We start from the raw sequence: 17,221 nt of genomic DNA, 5'->3' as shown, positions 1-17,221 counted from the left end.
GATGTCTAACATATCTTAAAAGCAAGATTCATGTGATCTAACTATCTATTTGAATACACACATACCAAACACTCAACAAGAGTAAACATCATAATGTTTACCATTTAGTTAAGATTACGAAGGCATGCAAATGAAACAAAATAATGAGAAAAATAAATCAGTTGAAACTTACTGGAATTGACACAGAGGCTAGAATTAGCAGACAAGGACATTAAAAGTTAATATAACTCTTTTTCATATCTCCAAACAATTAAACAGAGACAGGTAAGATATTAATATAAATCAAATCAAATTTTTTATTTAATCTAAAATGTTTGAGAGAAAAATCTATAATGTCTGCAGATTGAACAGAACTGAAAAAATTAGTAAACTTGAAGACATAGAAATAGAAATGAAGCCAAAATATACAAATCAAAAAGTCTTAGAAAATGAAAAGACCGTGTGTGAGCTGTATGAAAAATTCAAGTGACTTGATATGCACTGAAGAATAGTACCCAAAAAAGGAGAAAGGAAGGTGGAAAAAAAGTATTAGAGAAAGTTATAATGCTTCATCAAAATTATAAATACACAAACCAAGAAGCTCTAGGCATCCTAAACATACTAAATACAAAGAAAGCTACACCAAAGCACAATATCATCAAATTTCTCCAAACCAACAGTTAAGAGAAAATTGTAAAATAACTGAAGAAAAAGGCCATGTTAACCACAAAGAGGCAAAACCATAAGTATTACATCAGATTTCACGTCAGAAACAAACAGAAAGACAGTGGAGCAGCATTTTGAAGTACTGAAAGGAAAACAAAACAAAACCAAAAAAAAAAAACCTGTCAGTGTGGGATTCTATACCCAGCAAAATATCTTTCAAACATGAAGGCAAATTGAACTTTTTGAGACACACAAACACTGAAATATTTATCACCTGAAGATGGTAGTTACACTATAAGAAACAATAAAAGAAAGACTTCACACAGAAGAGGTGTGACACCATATGGTAATATGCAACTAAATCAGCATTTCTCAATTGTTTTCATTATCATCCCCTTAAGGAGTCTTTCTGAAGGCAAAAGGAGGAGAGTGACAGAGGATGAGATGGTTGGAGAGCATCACTGATTCAACGGACATGAACTTGGACAAACTCTGGGAGATAGTGAGGGACAGGGAGGCCTGGTGTGCTGCAGTCCCTGGAGTCTCACAGAGTTGGGCACAACTCTTTGACTGAACAACAAGGAGTCTTTTTAGACTTTTTCCCTAATTGCCACGGAATAAAATATTAATGTCACAGACACAATGTTTATCTATTTACTTACCTCATGTTTATCTGGGCTTGCTACATTAAAAGTGATATTTTCTGTCCCCATCCCCAAGAATCGATTTCACCCATTTGAAGGTGATATCATTTTCATATATGGTATATCACTTTTCTATTGATACTGTAAAAAAAAAATCACAAACTTAGTGGCTTAAAGCAACACAAATGTGTTAACTTAAAATTGCGTGAATCACAGGTCTGAATGGACCTCTCTAGACTAAAATCAAGATGTCAGCAGGACTTGCTCCTTTCTGAAGTCTCAAGAGAAGAATATGCTTCCTTACTTCTTCTAGTTTTTGGAGATCACCCACATTTCTTGGCACATTAAGGCAATAATGCTACAACCCTCTGAGGAGCCTCTCTTATTTATAGCACTGACCTCAGCCTCCGAATTCAGCCAGGAAAAGTTCTTAACTTACAGGAAATCATATGATTAGAATGGGTCCATCCAACTAATCCAGTATAACATTCTCATCCCAAAGTTTTCTTAAACTTAATCACATCTGCAAAGCCCTTTCACTGTGTTAGAAAAATATTGACAGGTTGCAAGACATCTTTTCTTTTCTGAGGGGCAGGGGGTGGGTATTATTCTGCCTACCACACATAATTTAAACAAAGTAATAAGTAGTAGGGGAAAACAGTGACTATGTGGATAAACAAATATGATTTTGTTCTTATTAATTAAATCCTTAAAATACAATTAATTATTACAACAAAATACTAATTATGTAGTGTTTGTGTATGGTTTATAACTTATATAAAAGAAAAATACATTATAACAATAATACAAAAGCCCAGAAGGCTGAAATCTAAGTTCTTTTAAGGTTCTTGGACATGAAGTGTACACTGTGTAACCTTGAATACTATAAACCCGAAACCAGCTTCTAAAATACAATAATGAAAATATATTTATAGAAAATACCTAAATGAAGCAAACCCCAGCCCTAAAGACACTTAGTTATCTCAAAAGAAAGTATAAAGAAACAGAACAATGAGATAAGACAGAAAATAAAGAACAAGATAGATTTAATGAATCATATATAACTAAATGACTGAGTGACTGAGCAACAATGTAACTAAACACTATAAATTTACCTGGTTTATACACTGCAATTAAAATGCTGAGATTGTCAGGTTGGCTAAAAAGGTTGTTGTTGTTCAGTTGCTAAGTCATATCTGACTCTGCAACCCCATGGACTGCAGCACACCAGCCTTCCCTGTCCATCACTATCTCCCACAATTTGCCCAAGTTCATGTCCATTGAGTCAGTGATGTTATTCAACCATTTCATCCTATGTTGCCCCCTTCTCATCTTGCCCTCAATCTTTCCCAGCAACAGGGTCTTTTTCAATGAGTCAGTTCTTTGAGGAATGCATTATTTATATGCCAGGCAGCATGTTAAGCACTAATACAAACTAATTCAACTTTCCTAGCTCCTTTTGAAGTTGGTGCTATTATGATTACTATTTTCCAGATGAAAAGATTGGGGTTCCAGAGCAGTTAATACGTTTATCAAGTGGCCAAAGTATTGGAGCTTCACCTTCAGTAAGAGTCCTTCCAATGAATATTCAGGGTTGATTTCATTTAGATTGACTGGTTTGATCTCCTTGCAGCCCAAGGGACTCTCGAGAGTCTTCTCCAGCACCACAATTTGAAAGCATCAATTCTTTGGTGCTAAGCCTTCTTTATGGTCCAGTTCTTACATCCATACAAGACTAAAAAGCTCACTAAAAGACATAATTAAATTCAAGTGCTAATTGAGTCAGGCCTAGGTCACATTATAAACCAGAGTTTTAGCCTCCAAAGCACATGGTCTTAATGCAGAAAGGATGTAGTTCCTCATAAGGCAATCTTGGTAGAATTTCTATAAGAAGAGTGAATGGGCACTGGGAGGAAAGAGTCCGTAGATATCTTTCTCAATGTCTCTTTCTAGCATGAAAATAATATATTCTTCCCTCCCCCTGTTTTGGGGGACTTTGAACAGAGGGCAACTTTGAATTAATTCCTCTTTTAATCATTTTAAGAGCTTCTCCTAAAATAATCTTTCTTCTCCTCTTTCCCTGGATCTTTCTCCCCTCCTTTCTTATTAGATCATTTCTGTTTGTCAGTCTAGTTCCCTTAAGAATGAAAAAATTATCTAGTTTGACCAAAGGTAGCATAGTAAATGTTCCAAAAGAGTAATATCCTCAAATATCTCTCCTCTGGACTGTCAACTACACAAGCTATACTATTTATCCATTTCCCATTTATTCATTCTTTCACGCATTCATGACCAAGCTCAAATGTCACCTCCTCTGTGAAGCCCCATGTGGTGGTGGGCACACTTTCCTCTGTGTTCCTGCAACATGTTTGAAATCCTGTTAGAAATGATCTGTTCTTTCTACCTCTCTTTCCCATGACAGTAAATCATTTACAATAGATATGAAGGTTTTTTTTTATCTTTATCAAGTATCTAGCAAGAACCCCAATAGATGGCCTAGTAGTAGAATCACAGATTCTTAGTAATTATCTTCTCATCAACATAGAGATGAATGACTAAATGAATGAATGAATGATTAAATGTCCCTGCTGCATGGCAGGGTCCCACTGTCAATTCCTGCCTCTATGTCCCAGATGGCTAACAGGTTTCATCTTTAGGGCCTGCTATGAATGACATACAGTGTCTCTATTGAGCTTTGTCTTAATAAGGATATAATTGAGCTCAGTAGAAAGAATGCCATGATAGATTAGCGAAGTCTGGCACAGTCAGTGGACTGGTAAGAAACAACACATTTAAGGAACCTCTGCAGATGCTATCTTTTGCTATACCTTCTGATCAGTTTTGTCTGTTGACCAGTTTACTGATCATATTCCAGGGCTGAACCCAGCAGGGCACAGTCTAGCCACAGAGGTTCTGACCAAGGAGTGGCCAAGATCCTCAGAAAAACAAAAGGCATATCAGGTTAATTTTCTTGTAAACTCCTAATCAAGAAAGGTACTGGGGTCATGGATCTTGACATCGCTGATCAGTCTGATCCCTTGACCTCAGAGCCCAGTTGAATCCATGCTGGCCCCTTCCCAGTTTTACCATAATCCACAGACAAAGGCAATTACAGCTGGACCCTCACATGTTCCTTCTTCTCCATTTCCGGCCGGTTCTAACTTTTTACACAAATTACAGGGCAGAAAGCACTTCCTGTGAATACCAACCTCTGCTCAAATTTCTTTTCCCAAGAGGCAAACATCTGGTGACTTCCAGATGAATAGCTCTCTCCTTAAAACCAATTCCATCTCATGGAGCCAAGCAGAAAACTCCAAATACATCTAAGCCTTCCCAGCGTGGACCCTTCTAAGCCAAGAGCAGAGTCGCCACAGATATTCCTCCCTGCACCACATAGCATCTCTGTGTCTGTGGCGATCATTACCCCTTCTTACCTTCTTTCAAGTCATACGTGACTTTCTGGTGCTGAAAAGACCCCCCACTTTTGCAGCTTCCCCAATCATTCTGCCCAGGAGGCAGTCTGGGGTGTCCAGCTCTGTACACAATCCACAGGCCTGTAGAACTATTGGCACATCTTTTGTTTCTGGAGGATATAATGGAACAGTGTAGATCCTGTATTCTGTGTGTCCCTCACCACCCTGGATTTCTTGGGTGACTCTATTCCCTTCTTTTAAAAAAAAAAAAAAAAGATTTATAAGGGTCTTGTTTTTGTATCCCTCAGGCAGTCTATACTAACACATATATATGGTATTTAGTTAATCGGTAAAGATAACCCTGTATGCGAGACAGCAACAGAGACACAGATAAATAGAACAGTATTATGGACTCTATGGGAGAGGGCGAGGGCAGGAGGATATGGGAGAATGGCATTGAAGCATGTAAATTATCATATGTGAAACGAATCACCAGTCCAGATTCGACACATGATACAGGGTGCTCGGGGCTGGTGCACCAGGATGACCCGGAGGGATGGGATGGGGAGGGAGGTGGGAGGGGGGTTCTGGAAGGGGAAAACATGTACACCCATGGTGGATTCATGTCAATGTATGGCAAAACAAATACAATATTGTAAAGTTAAGAAATAGATAAATAAACTAATTTAAAATAAAAAAAAATTTTTTAAAGATTTATTCATTTGTTTATTTTTTGGCTGCACTGGGTCTTCACTGCTGGGCACGCAGGCTTTCTCTAGTTGTGGCGAGTGGGGGCTACTCTAGTTGCGGTGTGAGGTGACGCTTCTTATTGCAGAGCACAGGCTCTAGGATGCTCAGCATAAGTAGCTGTGGCTCGCAGGCCCTAGCACGTGGCCTCAGTAGCTGTGGTGCACAGGCTTAGCTGTCTCTGGGCATGTGGGATCTCCCCAGAGCAGGGATTGAACCCGTGTGCCCTGCATTGGCAGGTGGATTCTTAACCATTGGACCACCAGGGAAGCCCCTTCTATTCCCTTCTTCACTGCCATAGTAGGTGTTTCCTAAAAGAGAGTTGCCCTTTCTGCCTATGGCCCCATAGTTATGTCCTTTCTTGGAACTAGCACTACCCATTTCAGTGGAGGCGGTCCTGGCTCCGCGGAGCATACCTGCTCTGCATCGTCCAGACAACAGTCATCATGGTGTGTGTACCCAGCAGACACCAAGGACCTCTCCAGATCCCTCACTTTACCCTGACACTTAGATGTGCATTTCTCATTTTCAACTAAATCATCACTGTACACAGGGAAGAAGAGAGAGGATGCAGTAATGGACACTGTGGGTGTTCTAGAACTCCCACGTTTGCTCCACCGCGAACAGTCCTGGACACTGAAGGACGGCAGAGCTGTGTCTTCTTCCTACTGTTTGGACTGGGACTTCACTGCAAGATGTTCTCCATTGATATCCCTGATATACCTCCACTGATACCCTACATCCCACCATCCCTGTAGGTGGCGCTAGTGGTAAAGAACCGACTGTCAATGCAAGAGGCATAAGAGACGTGGGACACAGTTTCGAGCCCTGGGTGGGGAAGATTCCCTGGAGGAAGGCATGGCGACTCACTCCCGTATTCTTACCTGGAAAACACCATGAATGAGGAGCCTGGTGGGCTATAGGCCATAGGGTTACAAAGAGTTGGACATGGCTGAAATGATTTAGCATGCATGCTGGAAACAAACTTCTTATTTTCTTTGATAGAAGTGAAAAAAATCAGTGTTATTTTTCAAAAAGATGAGACTCTTGGGGCTTCACATGCAAATGCACCCAAGGAGGGTCTAATCAAAGTTTTGAAAAGCAGACCAACCCCAGAAATCTGTGTTGACACAGGACCTGGCACATTGAAAAGTACTTAATAAATGCTTGTTCTGTGAACGAATGAATGAATTGGCTTGTGCCTGTAAGTGTCTAAAATATCTATGTATGAATCTGACTTACCTCAGTCTCTTTGAATTGAATTTTGCATGGCTACACACACACACACACACACACACACACACACACACACACACACACACTCCTTGTATGCAGAATTGATTAAATGAGTCTTGAACCTGACTGCACAGTCTCCCTGGTTTTTCCTTGACTACTGCAGTCTACACTTGTTGTGCAGCTAAGGTTTTCTATACTTTGATTCTGGCCTTCCATTCATCAAATATTTTTGGTTTTTCTCTTCCTAAAGAAATACCTATCAGTCCGTGGGAGAAATGTGTGCATAGCACTCTGTGCTTTCAGGAGATAAAATGTCAGTCTTTTGAAAGTACTTATATGTGGAGGGAAGGAGATCATGCAGATAAACTCTTACACCCCACATTTTGGATGACTCCAAGACCTACTTGCTGTTTTAGATCTATTACCTGGATCCACTGTCATTTTCCTCTTGATGCTCTGAAGCGTTTAACCCTGAGCTGATTCTAAATAAGATTACCATATGGCAGCCTTGTTAACCATTCCACTAGACACGGTGTAGGAAGATAAACTGTAGGCGTGCAAGGGCAGCACTCTGCAAAGCAGAGGCCTTAACGTGGAAACATCAGAGAAGGCAAATGTGTCTTCCAAATAGAAGACTCGGTTCAATCCCGGTCCTACCACTTACCAAATGTTTTATCTTGGGCAAGTTACAAACCCTTATGGAACCCAATCTTTTCATCTGGAAAATAGTAATCATAATAGCACTAACTTCAAACGGATGCTATGAAAGTTGAATTAGATAGTCTATACAAGCACTTAACATGCTTCCTGGCACATAACTAACGCATTTCTCAGGCAAAGAAATTCACTAGTTAGCCACCTAGTTGAGTCAAGTCAGAAATGTTTCTCATAAGAGTATCAAGTAGAATCTGAACATCCTGACCACACCCTTAAGAGGGAGCTGAAATGAAGATACTAGGAATAGACTGTTTGGAAGGGAGAATGTTCAAGTAAGAGCTCAAATTCCAGACTATTTTAGTAGACACAAAGCATTCTAGATCAAAAGGCAAATATTGACACATTAAAAATCAAATAGACTAAATGCAATGTGGTATCCTGGATTAGATCCTAGAACCAAACATGACAATAGTGGAAAAACTGGTGAAATCTAAAGAGAGTTTGGAGTTTAGTTAATAGTAATTTACCAATATTGGTTTCTTTGTTCCAATACATGCAGCATGGATATGGAAGATGTTGATATTAGGGTGTGCATACATGCGTGCTCAGTCACTAAGTCATGTCCTACTCTTTGTGACCTCTTGGACTGTAGCCCGACTGGCTCCTCTGTCCATGGTATATTCCCACTGGAGTGAGTTGTCATTTCCTTCTCCAGGAGATCTTCCTGATCCAGGGATTGAACCTACATCTCCTGTGTCTCCTGCCTTGGCAAATGGATTCTTTACCACCGAGCCATCTAGGAAGTCCAATATTTAGAAATGGAGTGAAAGATAAAGAGAAACTCTCTACAATTAGCTTTGAGATATTTCTGTAAATCTACAGTTTTGGGGGCTTCTTTGGTGGCTCAGATGGTTAAGAATCTGCCTGCAGTGCAGGAGACCCAGGTTTGATCCTGGAATTAGGAAGATCCCCTGGAGTAGGGAATGGCAACCCACTCCAGTATTCTTGCCTGGAGAATTCTTTGGACAGAGGAGTCTGGCAAGCTACAGTCTATGGGGTCTCAAAGAATTGGACACGACTGAACCACTAACACACAGACATACAGTTATTTCAAAATTTAAAAGTTGTTTTTTATTTTTAAATAATTAAATAGGACTTTGGAGCACTTTCCAAAATAGACTCACTTAAAGTCATGTCTTTAATTTTTAGCTTTCTGGGTGATACCTGGAGGAGATGAAGGGTCTGAGATCCTTCTACCTGGATGAAACCAACATAATAGTCACTTATGCTGCCTTATCCTGGCTTATTTTCTCCTTCCTTCAGATCTGGCTTAGCAGGGGCCAGAGCCTGGTCACCAGCTTAGCTTAATCTGAGAGAAAGATGAGGTGTCAAAAAGGAAAAGTGGCCAACATTTGTTTTTCCTGAGCTCATTTTTCTCAGAAAAGTCAATGAATGTCTTATGACTATGCCCCCTCTTCCCCTCACACATTGTCCCCGTTGGACAACGTTCTTGGCTGCAGTTGAGAAAACTCATAATGGTTTCTTGAAAATCCTGATACAGGTCCCTGGATCTCCAGCCCTGGTGGCTAAAACAAGAGGTGAAGAATGAAACAAGTGTCATTCATCAATGACACTGATTCAAGAATGGCTTTGAAAAATTTACTTAACTGAAGTCACATCCCATGAAGCGAGGACACTGAGGCTCAGTGAGGCTAAGGGACTTACCCAAGGCCACATAAATAGATGTGAAGAGCCACACAGAGATGGAGTCACATAGAAATTCCAGTTTCTCCCTGCTTCCTTCATATGTGTACTCACATGCATACGTATACACCCACCTTCCCCAGAGGCCAAACCATCTCTGACTTCATGAAGTATGGACCAGGCAATTATACTAAGTGCTTGACATGCATTTAATCCTAACAACACATATCGAGTACAAACCTCATTTTACCAAAGAGATAAATAAAGCCTAAAGAGGTTTATAGCTTATGCAAGGCTTATGTCATTTATAGAGTGGCTGAGCTGGAATACTCGCTCATCCAATCTGATTTCAGAGTCTAAATTTTCAAGTACTGCATCACTCAATGGATAATTGTTGAATGAATAACTGAATGAAAGAATAAATAAATGAAATAATGGCCAGACAACTTTAGGGGATGAGTACATGGTAGTCTCAATAATATTGTACCCTGAATCCTATGTCTAGAACCTGAGATAATCCCAGCCTCTGTTAGAGAGTGAGGTGTAAGCTGTGGATCTTGTTAGCCTTGGACAGAATTTGAGGGGGATATGGAGGAAGGCGAAATGACAGGAGGAATTGAAATCACAAAATAAAGGACTTGTACCACTATTGAACTGAATAAGAAAATGAGCTGAGTAGTGTTGATAGCTACCAATTTAGTACACCTAACTATTGAGTGCAGAAATAGTGGAAAGAGTAAAAGGAAGTCAGAAATCCCCATCACTTTATTCTACACTCCTATCATGCTTTCTCACCAAGCAATATATAGAAAGGACTGAAAAACTCTCAAAGAGGAAGGTTCCAGAGTATCTTTAGAAATGTAGTAGAGATGGGTAAAGCATATGGACTTGAGGTCAAACCTCCATCCTGCAAATCAGGTGGCAGGAAGGTACAATAGCAGATGGTCTCATCCGAGCCTTATCTCCTGCAGGTTTTCCTTTCATTTCCACCGGAGTGGACAGTCCCTGCAAGACTAGTGAATACTCCCCTCCCCGTTACTTGTGTCTTTTTCTCTCCTCTTCCCTCTCTTGGGAACTTTACAGGTACTTAATGTGTGGGAAGGAGAAACATACCACCAGAAAATATTTCAATAGATAGAGACAAACATGAAACATAAAGAAACTCTTAATTCTGTCTCTCACTAGCTATTCGTTCTTTGATTTGGGGTAAGATGTTCAGCCTTGCTGGGCCTCTTTCTTTATCTAAGAAATGAGATAACAGTCTCTAACTACCATGGTTAATAGGAGAATTAGACATCATCTCCAGAGTCCTTAGCGCCAACAGAGTAGATGCCCTATACAACTTGTTTTTATATTTTTATCTTTATTGTCATCATTATCTATTTTATAAACCCTGTTTACATCAGCGGAGTCTCACAGCTACATGCCACGCAAACACAAGGACCGAGGCCACATGTCCCCCAAATCCTGATACCACCCAGACAGATGAAAGCTTGAGCCATAATAGGGTTTATCATCAGAGTGGAGAGATAAGAGGGTTCAGCTGGGCTGGAAAAAGAAATAGCTTGTCCAGCTTGGATGAAGGGGACCCTTTTGGCGCCTCCAAGTCCATTGCCTGATCCAGTCAGCTAGAGGGGGAGATGTCCTCTCAGACTGGGCTGCTGTCAAAAGATGGTCTTTGCTATCCGTAGTCAGATTGTCAATGAAATTCAACCTGAACTCTAGATATGTACAGGCGGATTAGCAGAACACCCACCATCAACAAACAAAACTAAATTAAACCTTATCTTTTTGGGATATTACCTTTGATTTTTTTTTTTTTTTTTTTTCTGCTGCTTGCTCCAACTCTAATGGATGTGGTTTAAAAATAGGACCAAACAGTTTATTAAAACCCAAAAGCCTCCCTCGGGACTCCAGGAGGAGTGGAAAAGGCTGGAGGCAACCTAGTTACTCTCATTAGGAGCTCCTCCTAGCAAAAACTGAGAGTGTAATCAATGGGATAATGACTGGATAATCACCCCTGCCCATGCAGGATGCAAGCAGAGTACACAGGGTCGGGTTTTTGATGGGGGGATATTCCCCCAAAAGAGCTCCTTGGGAGTGTGGTGGGCATCCTTAGAGATCAGGGTAGGAATTTTATGAAGAAAAGAAAGGAGAAACCTGCATAACATCAACCAGCAGCAATCATGGTGACTAAAAAATAATGGTAACAACAACAGCAATTGTATTAAGTGTCTAGATGGAGCTTTAACACCAGACCCAAGGAGAAAAACAGCAGGAAAGAAGGAAGTAAAAGCGAAGCAAAGGAAATGATGGAAAGAGGGAAACTTTTTTTAAGTCCTAATTTTATACAGGACAACAGCACAAAGTTTCTTAATTTTTATTGGAGTATAGTTTTACAATGTTGTGTTAGTTTCTGGTGTATGGCAAAGTGAATCAGCTATATATATATGTCCTCTTTTTTGGATTTCCTTCCCATTTAGGTCACCGCAGAGCATTGATTAGAGTTCCCTCTGTTATACAGTATGTTCTCATTAGTCATCTATTTTATATATACTATCAATAGCGTATATACATCAATCCCTACAATAGCCAGGACATGAAAGCAACCTAAATGTTCATCAACACTGGATGGATAAGGAATAGGTGGTACATATATGCAATGGAATATTGTTGTTGTTTAGCTGTTAAGTCGTGTTCAACTTTTTTGTGAATCAGACTTGCAAATCCCGTGGACTGTAGCCATCCAAGCTCCTCTGTCCATGGGATTTTCCAGGCAAGAATACTGGAGTGGGCTGCCCTTTCCTTCTCCAGGGGATCTTCCCAACCCAGGGATCGAATCCTAGTCTCCTACATTGCAGATGATCTCCTGCATCACAAGCAGATTCTTTACTGCTGAGCCACCATTACTCAGCCATAAAAAGGAGCAAAATTTGGTTATTTGCAGAGACATGGATGGATCTAGATACTGTCATACAGAGTGAATAAGTCAGAAAGACAGCACAATGGTTCTTTTATGTTATTATTTTTTAATCCTCAAAACTACCTAATGAGTTGTCTGCCATTTTTCATATCAAGAAATTGAAACAAACAAGTGAGGCAACTTCTCCAGTCTCACTGCTAGTAAGTGTGAGAAGCGAAACTGTTGCCTTGGCCTCCTGGTACATTCTCCTAGACTGGTCCTGGGAGTGAGTGTGAGATGGGACATCAAGCTGGGCAAGGCTACTGTCTTCAGAGTCTGGGCCCCACCTCAATGAGTGATGGCCTGATTTTCCTACCAGTTCACATGGCAAGCAGAGATTCACAGCATTCTGTCCTTTCCCACCCTACTGCTATTTTTTTTTTTTAAGTATCAAGACACACTCAGGTACATACATGTTCAATGGTCCCATTTCTGGGTAAAAGAAAGACAGAGGCTAGGGTACCCTGGACTTTCATTCTCTTTGTCCCCTTTCTGCACAATTGTACATTTTATTTCTTCTTCTTTGTTTTACTTGCTGTGATTCCCATCTGGGTTGCTTTTGTGTCCCCTCATCTTCTTTATTCTCATGCTGGAGTGTCTTTCTCTCTCTCTCTCTCTCTCTTAAGGCAGTTGTTTCCAATAAACCCTCACTTGTTTTTTTTAAGTTGTTCATTTATTTTAAGTTTCCTCTTCCACAGTCCTCTGTCTGAATTTCTGCTTTCCATCTGGGCCACTTGATCCTCTCCATTTCTGGAATGAGGACAAAGGAAGGGTTTGTTGTTGTTGTTCAGTCGTTAAGTCATGCCTGACTCTTTGCAACCCCATGAACTGCAGCACGCCAGGCTCCCTTGTCCTTCACTATCTCTCAGAGTTTGCTCAGATTCATGTCCATTGGGTCAGTGATGCTATCTAACCACCTCATCCTCTGCTGCCCCCTTCTCTTTTTGCCAATGAAAAGGGTCTTTTCCAATGAAAAGGTATGAGGAACTTTCAGAATCTGGCTTGCTTTGGGGAATGGAAAGGCATGGCAAAGAAGCAAATCACAGTTGATATTTTCAGCATTTTTATTATATCTCAGGTCAGCTAGTAATGCAGTTGGACACATCTTGATTGGCCACTAGAATAATCCATCCTGCTTTCCTAGCTCTCTATTTACACAATGAGTAGGAACCTTCAGTCTGAGTGCTTGTGTGTGTCTATCAGTTGGGATCCTGGAAGAAAGCAGAGGACACACTCAAATTGTGCAACATAAAATGAGTTTGAGATAAGGATGACTTACAAAGATATAGGCAGGCTGTGGGCATACCACAAAGGGTGGGGCGGTGTCCTGGGGATAGTAACTTATTTTTCTTATTCAAAGAACATATTATTTAGTTCCATTTTCTAAGGAGTTAAGATAGTTGAGACAGGAAAAGGAGATATAAACATTTGGCTGCTATTTAACCCTTGCCCTTCCATCTCTATAACCACTCTACTGTTACCATCCTCAGCTTATATAGGAATAAGCTGAGCATCACAGAAATGAGATGACTTATCCAAGGTCTCATGGTGAGTCAGCGGCAGTTCTGCAATTTGAACCATGATCAGTCTGTGACTAACCTGCATTCCTTCATTCTTTCTGTTCTGCCAATAATGATGGAGCCGGCTTGATTCTAAGTCCTCCCCTGTCACTTTAAAAGAATTGAGAGGGAAGGATGGCACAACTGTCTTTCCTGGGCAAACCTTGTTTCCATTAGAATTTAATTTAGATTTAATAAAATGCTTAATGAATCTTAATTAAATCCAAATTGAAATTTAAAAAAGATTTAACAAGGTTTAATAGTGATGTGAGAGATCACACAATTCCACTTCAATAAATATTTTCCTAATAACAAATAACCATTTCATTAGTGAGGAAAAATGTTGCCATTATGTCTAAATTAAATTAGCCATAATTTACTAGCATAGTTAACAGTATATGTAAAGTTTTTTTTCTTCCCATTCCTGCTTGTTATGAATGACTCTGGTTTAGAGAATTTAAAAAAAGGCACTTGAGTAGAGTGGATTGGGCAGGTGATCTAAAGCCAATGGAACCATCTCTGAGTTTCTGTCTTCCTACTAACAGAGAGAATGAGGTAAGAGAAGAGAAAATACAGGCTTTCCACAAATGCCTTCTGGACTGAGTGGGTGGAGAGACTGAAGTTAGGTGGTAACTGGCTCAAGACAAAGGTAGAGAGAAAATTCAGATTCATATAAAATGGCACATATCAGATGTGATACAGAAAGACTAAAGATTCAGGATGTGAGAGAGGAAAAATGGGTCAAAAAATGCATTCCTGTTGCTTGCATGAATGTGTGTTTATATATCCAACTTTTCATTTCTTCAAGACTGAACATGACGCAGGTGAGGGAAAAGATTGGTGGGAGCCTGTAGTAGGGTGAGAGAGACAGAGACAGAGATGCAGATAGATTTCTGGAACAGGGGATCAAGTTCCAGAGTGGGAGGTAAGTTTCCAGTAAAGAAGATAAGTCTTTAGGGAAAGGGCAGTGGGTATCTATATGGAGTCCTAATTTTGTGTTCCACTCCACAATGCTGTTGTGATTGGATAGAGAAGGGGCTGTGACCTGAATGGTGTAACTCTGCAGCAATTCGAAGGATGTCAGAGATAAAGTATTACCAACCAATGTTATCACTCCAACATGTAATCAATATAAAGATATTAATACAACATTTTGCATTTGATTTTACATTAAATTCTTTAAATCTGATACAGCATGTCTCAGTTTGGACTGGACGCATTTCAAGTGCTCAGTAGCTACATGTGACCACCATATTTAACAGCATGGATCTAGTCACTTCCAAAATACAATACAGACATTTAGGGACATGGGGAAAATACTCAGATTTGTAGATGAATATTGAGCCAGAAATTACTGTTTAGATGCAATTATTGAATGTTGTGAGAAAACCTGGTTTAATAACCAGAAAAATTATTCATGCATCAGTTCATGGTGGATACGAGTAGTGCAAATGACCAAAAATCAAAATGAGTTAATAGGGAGTCATTTCTATTAGAAAAGCTAGTGATATTTTAACTTTTGAAAAATGATAGGATAAAAAAGATCACAGAGATAATAAAGACTGGGAAGTAGCATCATAATTAGAAATTCTTCTGACTTCCCTGATGGCCCAGTGATTAAGAATCCACCTTGCAATGCAGGGAATACAGGTTCAATCCCTGGCTGGGGAGCTGGAATCTCACATGCTGCAGAGCAACTAAACCCTCACGCTGCGGTTGTTGAGCCCAAGCACTACAACTAGAGAGTCCACGCACAGCAACAAAAGATCCCACATGATGCAAAGGAGATTTCCATGTGCCGCAACAAAGACCCAACACAGCCAAATAAATACAAATTTTTTTGAAAGAAAATCATCTCACTTATCCCAATCCCAAGAGTCGCCACTGGCATTAGAACTCTAGAGCAAGACTCCTTGATTTCTTAGGGTTTATAAGCAGTATGAGGATGAGTGTCAAATCTGTCTTACCCATTAGAGTACCTTAGTGGATGCTCAAAAAATAACAAGTTTCTGGAGTGCATTAAATGAAAGAGAAGAGAGTAGACAGAAAAAGCACATGCAATTTTCCTGAGAGTTGAATACAGAGATGCAAAGCCAGAAAGGAGAATCCTACATGAGGGGAGGGGTTAATGCTACCTTTCTCCTCCTGCATCTCATCTTCACTCTCATCCCGAGGAGGTGAGATGATTAAAACATGTACAACTTCCTTGCCCTGAAATGTGTCATCATCTTCCCTGGAGCTGCACAAAAATGTTATATGACAATCTGTGTTATTTCTCCAATCTTCTGATTTCTACAGTTTTACTCTCTCCAATCTATTCTCCAAACAGACTGTAGAGTATAATTCTTGATAGCCTATGACTTCCTCCAGGGCAAGTTTTGTTCATCTCCATGCACCCAACTAAGTGTCTAGCACAGTGCCTTTAACCTAGCAAGCCCTCCAAAATAGCAGTATTTTATATTGGAAGACATGCAGGAAAGAAAGAAAGAGAAAGAAAGAAAAAAAGGAAGAAAAAAAAATGAAGGGAGGAAGAAAAAATGTTAACAAAAGGTTACATCAGCATTTTTTAAGACATCTTTGTACTTTAATGGGGCATTATTTTGGCAGACATGAATTTGGTATTTTTGATGGTAATTTTAACTATACATTCGGGTCCAAAGTATTTCCCTGCCAAAGCAGGGGGGATGCATTTGCATTGGTTCACATATGCAAACCCAACATTTCTGTAAAGGACTTTTCATTCATCAGGACCAAGTTCTTAGGTCCACACATCACTAAGACATTTTTGAACATGATAATGTTTCTGTTTATTCTGCCTCCCGGAAGTTAGAGACTGCTTGACGTTTATAGTACAAGAGACCCGCCTCTTAGGGCTGAAGGGTCCTTAATGGTTCTCTGTTCTCAGACTCAGATGCTGTTTTGTATGGCCATCAGCTCTATGTTAGAGGAGTCAGGCTGCAGACCTTTAAAACCTTCTTGCCCTAGATAAACAAAACTGTGTGTCTGAGCCTTCCTGAAAGGGAAAACAGAGTAATCGAAAAAGGCATGTTTGTAAAAGATCAATTTGTAGAAGTACTAGGAGATTTCTCTATTTAAAAAACAAAACCGTGTCATTTATTGGGAGGAAAAGGATTCAGGTCCCTCCTGTCTGGGCTTTGTTATCTATTATTAGTTTTTCTATTGGAAAGAAGTGAGTATATAGAGATTTAGCATTAAAAAAATACTAATAAGTATTTCAGCTGTCTGGCTATTGTGAGTTGAAGACATCTGTATTTTTAATTAGCCTTTTCATAAATGTGATTATGGGATGTCACATGATCACCCTTGAAAGCAACACCTGGAACTTTGAAAGGACAGCCATTCAGAGTCCCAGGGCTTGGTGCACACCGGGATGTCCTGGCAATTGCATTAACTGTGTTATCAAGAGGTCTCCAGACCCAAATGATTTTCCTGTCTGTAAATTAAATAATAAATGAAAACAAAATCCACTGGGTCCAACAGGAAAGCACAAATATAACAGTGAGAATTTCCTGTCACGAGGATATTTCAAACCCCTGTTATCAAAAAAAAAAACCTACTGAATTGAGTCTGATAAAGCCCTCAGCCTTGGAGAATGAGTCACAGGGCACTCAGAGCTTCTCTCGGTTTCACCAG

Source organism: Giraffa tippelskirchi, chromosome 13, assembly GCF_054371585.1.
Source record: "Giraffa tippelskirchi isolate mGirTip1 chromosome 13, T2T-mGirTip1v1.2.pri, whole genome shotgun sequence".
NCBI lineage: Eukaryota > Metazoa > Chordata > Mammalia > Artiodactyla > Giraffidae > Giraffa > Giraffa tippelskirchi.
The sequence above is the reverse complement of the archived record's forward strand: the minus strand, read 5'-3'. Positions refer to the sequence as shown.